Here is a 5,354-nt window from a genome sequence, read left to right on the forward strand (position 1 = left end):
TGGAGGGGGGCGAGGGAAGAGGTGTAACAGCTTCCTCCCTCAGACCAGGGTTAGGAGGGAGAGCTCGGAGAAGCCAGCCGGCCTGGGCTCAGGTCCTAGTCTACCATTTGCTCTGTGGCCTCGGGCAAATTACCCCACCTTCCTGAGTCTTGTTTTTTCCAAAAAGTTTTTTCCAGAAGCTTCCTCCCAGCAGTACTGTGAGCAGGACCAGAATCCAGGCCTCATAAACTTCCCCCCAACACACACACCCTCCAGCCCATAGAGGGGCCCGGGATGCTGGTGAGGAGGGCTGTCATGGGGCAAAGGGGTGTGGGCATCTGCCTGGGGGCCCCTGGCCCCCCACACTCTGACTACTTGCATCACCAGACCCACCCCCCCTACCTGAGGAGCCTTCCCCATCCCTACCTTACAGTATGCCTGGTAGCAAGTCACTGAATACAGTTCTGTTCAGTCTGCATTAATTGTGCACCAACTGTGTGCCAGGCACTGGGCCTTGAAACCAACACAACGCAGCCCTCCCACATCCCCGGGGGAAGCACATAGCATCTGCTATCGTGGGTCTGTTGCCACACTCTCTTCATGGCAGCCCAGGGAGATGCCTGGCGCGGGGACCAGAGGTCGGAGTGACAGGTAAGGAAGCCAGGCTTGCAGCAAAAACAGCAGGACTAATGGCCCCCAGCTGGTAAGGGGCAGGGCTGCAGCTGAGCCAGCGCGGAGTCCCTCTTCGGGTGACCCCACCAGGCAGTCTGCGCTTCTGCGACACGACCTGGTGCAAAGGATCCTGGGAGGATGTGCCAGATGTGGATGAATGTGGGCAAATGGTGCTTTGTTACTTTCCACAGTTTCCCATCCTCCCTCCGGAGAGAGAGCTGGGGTCACCTTTCCTCGCCCACGAAGCAAGGCTGACAAGTCCTGCCTTAAGGGGTTGCTGCGAGGCCGACGTTGATTCATATTAATAACAGTAATCGCCATTTGGGGAGCGCCCTCTGTCTGCTAATATCGCCAAGTGTTTCACACGTATTATCTCATTTAATTCTTGTAACAACCCATGGGGTGTGGGCTCTGGTTACCGCAAGCATTCACATTACCTGGCAAGGTGTGTGTATGTAATTATCAGAGAGGTTAAGGGATTTGCCCAAGGCCACACAGCTTGGAGGAGGCAACGCTAAGATCAAACGCCGGAGCCCACGCGCAGTGCCTGGTGCCTGGTGGGCACTCAGAAAATCTGCCCCCTCTCCAATGCTGACCACAACCCGACGCCCTCCCCAGCAAGGAAGGCCACCACCCTCACAGTCGGGGGAACAAGAGACGACAGGACCACGCCCCACGCTGCATTTTGCTTAGGTCAGACGGTTTTAAACGCAATTGAATCCTTGGAGAGAAAAGCATAGGCGGGACCCCTCTCTGGGGAAGGGCTCGCAGGAAAGGATGGGGCCTCGCCTCTCTCTTCTCAGCGTTTCCGCTAATGTGCCAAGTGTTTGATCTGGGCTGGGCAGTGGCCCAGTGGCACCTGCGAGCCCCGTGGAAGAGGCTGGGCCGGGCCCTGGAGCCCTACGGCTTCCCTCCCGAAATGGCCCGCCTCTGGCTGAACTGCTCGCCCGTTGTGGCCGGGAGAAGACAGAGCAGAGCAGGGGACACACAGGCAGGGCACAGAGCATCTCAGCCAGAGGTGCCTTCTCATTTTACCGGGTGGCGGAAACCAATGCATTACGAGAGTGCTAGCCTCGGGGAGCCCAGTTTGAGCACCGTTCTCCCCGGTCAGAACTCCGCACGGGAGTTCCCGTCCCTGGGAGAGCAGGCGACAGGAGCCGCCTTGCGGCTGGGAAACAGGGAGGAAACGAGGGGCCCCCTCGGCGTGTCAGGCGTGGCCTGGTGGGTGCGCCATGTCCCTTCCGCACAGAGATCCCCGGTCTCCTTCATAAGTGCCTTGGAACCTCATTTCCGAGAAACAGTGAAGCCCCGGGACCTCACCGTCTCCAGATTCTCCTCAGCCAGCCTTCCAGAACCCAGGTGCCCACCCTCCTTGGACGCAAGTCAGGGAACTGGGCTATGCTATGCTTGGCTTCCAGAAGGCTCTATGGGTGGGTGGAGTGGAGAGCCAGATCCAGGCAGGGACCGGGCCTTCCTTGGTCTGTCCCTCCTGTCCGGCCAGTTGGCTGAGGAGCTGTGTCCCGCGTGCAGAAAGCCCTGGTGGCAGGTGACGCTGGCAGGCAATGGCCTTCCGACTTCAGCCTGGCGAGTTAAGTGACAAGTCCTATGTGAGGGCTCCCCGCTGCGCCTGCTCTTGCCGGGACCACCCCTAGCTCTGCAGTTGTACGTGACCACGGGGCCGCTGTTACCCCTGAGCTCAGGCCCCCGGGACAATGACCTGAGCCCTAGGCGCTGCCTTCCAACCCCTACCTGTGGCACTACGTTGACTCAATGCCACACATCTGCTGAGACCCTGTGCCCTTTGGAAAGGGGGATGAGGGCAGGAAATAATATCTATTCAGCACGGACTCCTTGCCAGCCGCATCCCAGCTCCACGCAGCGACTGCCCTGACTCTTTTAACAACCCCAGGATGTGGGGAGAGGGTCCATTTCAAAGATGAGGACACTGAAGCTCAGGGAGGTGAAGTGACCTTCCCGATGTCCCGGATCTTATAAGCACACCACTCAGCCCACTCCAGACCCCGTGCTCCACCCGGTCCAGGGGGAGTAGGAGCACTGGACTCGGAGTCCAGAGTCCCAGTCTCCTGCTCTGCAAGTCACTTCCTCTCTCCAGCCTCAGCATCTCTGTGAAATGAGGGAGCAGGAGTGTGATGACTCGTCTGTTCCGTCAGACTTGAACCCGGTGGGCCTTTGGAGGGCAGCAGGAGCCACCCCACTAAGGTGCTGGAGGTCTGCAGGGGGCCAGGCTCCAGGCCCCTCCCCCCCCGGCACAGCTGCTCTCCAGGGCAGGATCTGGCTTCAGCCGGCTCTGGCTTTTTAGCAATTAAGGGGCAGAACAAGTATGACAGCTCATAAACAGGCTACCTGCACTTATTACGCACCACATTCGTTACAGATTACATCTAACGGGTAGCTCGTGGAGGGCTGGGCTCCCGAACACATGCAGTAAAAGGAGCGTGTCTCCTGGGAAGAGTCTCTGATGACCTCAAAGGTGAGGCAGGGAAATAAAGAGACGACGTGCGCCAGAGCGCAGACTGAGATACGGAGACCCCAGTCCCGGGTCCGGGGTCCAGGGTGCAAGAGCGCACAGAGGGCATGGGCACCTCGCCAAGGATCAGAAGCCCAGCCCTGGGGCAGCTTCCTAACCTGGGGCAAATTCCTAAACTGTCTGCATCTACATGTCCTTGTCTTTAAGACTAGAATAGAGACCATGCTTCCCTCATTCCACATGGAAAATACGGGGTGCGGGGTTCGGCACACAATCCGGCAGGATGGTGGCTGAGCATAGCAACAGCTAGTAGCAGCTGGCGTGGCTCAAATTCTTACTGTGGGCCAAGGAACACGCACAGTCTTGGTCCTTGCAAAGCCCCGGGAGAGAGGTGATGCGAGGGAGCTGAGGCTCAGAGAGGTGCAGTCATCAATCAAGGTCACAAAGTGTGGACACGCCTGGGCCGGGATTTGAACCCAGGTCTCTCTTAACCCGGAGCCACAATTCTTCACCATCAGTTCCGCTAAGCGCTAATTCCCTTGCTCCATTCATCCATCCTCCTCCACAATCCAGGCCTGTCTTCACGCCTCCTGTGCCACCACCTTTGCTACTGTTCAGGGCCATCAGCCTCGGGGGCCATCACGCCCACCGCCAGGCTGAAGTCGGAAGGCCATTGCCTGCCAGCGTCACCTGCCGCCGGGGCTTTCTGCACGCGGGACACAGCTCCTCAGCCAACTGGCCGGACAGGAGGGACAGACCAAGGAAGGCCCGGTCCCTGCCTGGATCTGGCTCTCCACTCCACCCACCCACAGAGCCTTCTGGAAGCCAAGCATAGCATAGCCCAGTTCCCTGACTTGCGTCCAAGGAGGGTGGGCACCTGGGTTCTGGAAGGCTGGCTGAGGAGAATCTGGAGACGGTGAGGTCCCGGGGCTTCACTGTTTCTCGGAAATGAGGTTCCAAGGCACCTATGAAGGAGACCGGGGATCTCTGTGCGGAAGGGACGTGGCGCACCCACCAGGCCACGCCTGACACGCCGAGGGGGCCCCTCGTTTCCTCCCTGCTTCCCAGCCGCGAGGCGGCTCCTGTCGCCTGCTCTCCCAGGGACGGGAACTCCCGTGCGGAGTTCTGACCGGGGAGAACGGTGCTCAAACTGGGCTCCCCGAGGCTAGCACTTTCCTAAAGCTGTTTCAGGATTTCAGTCGACACCTGGGAAATCAGCCCCTCACCTCGCGGCTGGCTCGGGGGTCTGGTCCAGGGTGAGCGCGGCTGGGAGCCTGCTGCCCTGGGTCTCCGGGGCTCAAGGCGCCTGTCACAGGGGGCCCCCCACCCAGCCAACTGCGGGCTCTGGGCCCACCCACAGGTGTTATACCATATGACCCGGCCCCCAGAGGCAACCGGCTGCCTCTTGCACAAGGAAGCCAGGCGTGTCAGAGCCTCAGACCGGTCAGAAACTCTTCTCCGACAAGCCTGCTCACGTCACCGCTGATTCAGAATCTGCTCGTGTCACGTGTGTCACCAGCATTTCAGCAAAAGAGGTGCTCGGTCACGGAAAGGGAGGGTGGCGCCGTCGGCCCAATCCCCTCACTTGGGAGATGAGAAAACAGGCTGAGAGATGGAAAAGGGGTGTGGCCGAGGTATCACGCCAGCTAGTGACAGAGGTGACCTGGCCCTGGCCTTGAAGCCCTGTCAGGGCCTGTGGATACACTGCCTACTCGGTGCTGTCCCTTGTTAGAGCACGTGCTTCGTAAAGGCATGGGCGGGGGTGTCTGGGTGGCTCAGTCGGTTGGGCATCCGACCTCGGCTCAGGTCATGATCTCACGGTTCGTGGGTTCGAGCCCCGAGTCGGGCTCTGTGCTAACAGCTCAGAGCCTGGAGTCTGCTTCGGATTCTGTGTCTTCCTCTCTCTCTGCCCCTCCCCTGCTCACACTCTGTCTCTCTCTCAAATAAATAAACATTAAAAGTTTTTTTTTTTTTAAAATAAAGGCTTGGACTTGTTTTGTTCCCTGCCGTATTCCTAGGGTCCAGAGCTGTGCCTCGCACACACTGAGTCCTCCGTTAATACATCGGTAGGAATGAAGTGGGAAAAGAGAAAACAGAGACTAGAAAACAGATCAGAGATGTAGACCAAGATGAATCAGAGAGGGAGAGACAGAGAAAGGTGGACAGCAAGGGGTGACAGGGGAAGAGACAGACTGAGGAAGGGCTGGGGGCCGGG

The 5,354-nt window shown here is 58.9% G+C and overlaps 1 protein-coding gene across 5 annotated transcripts in view; it reads right to left on the bottom strand.

Annotated features, from left to right (window-relative positions):
• The window catches only part of TSPAN18 (tetraspanin 18), a 172,487-nt gene that overhangs the window by 17,867 nt on the left and 149,266 nt on the right, over window positions 1-5,354 (bottom strand). The window lies entirely within an intron of this gene.

The sequence above is a fragment of the Crocuta crocuta genome, unplaced genomic scaffold (genome assembly GCF_008692635.1).
Source record: "Crocuta crocuta isolate KB4526 unplaced genomic scaffold, BGI_CrCroc_1.0 scaffold330, whole genome shotgun sequence".
NCBI classification, from domain to species: Eukaryota; Metazoa; Chordata; class Mammalia; order Carnivora; family Hyaenidae; genus Crocuta; species Crocuta crocuta.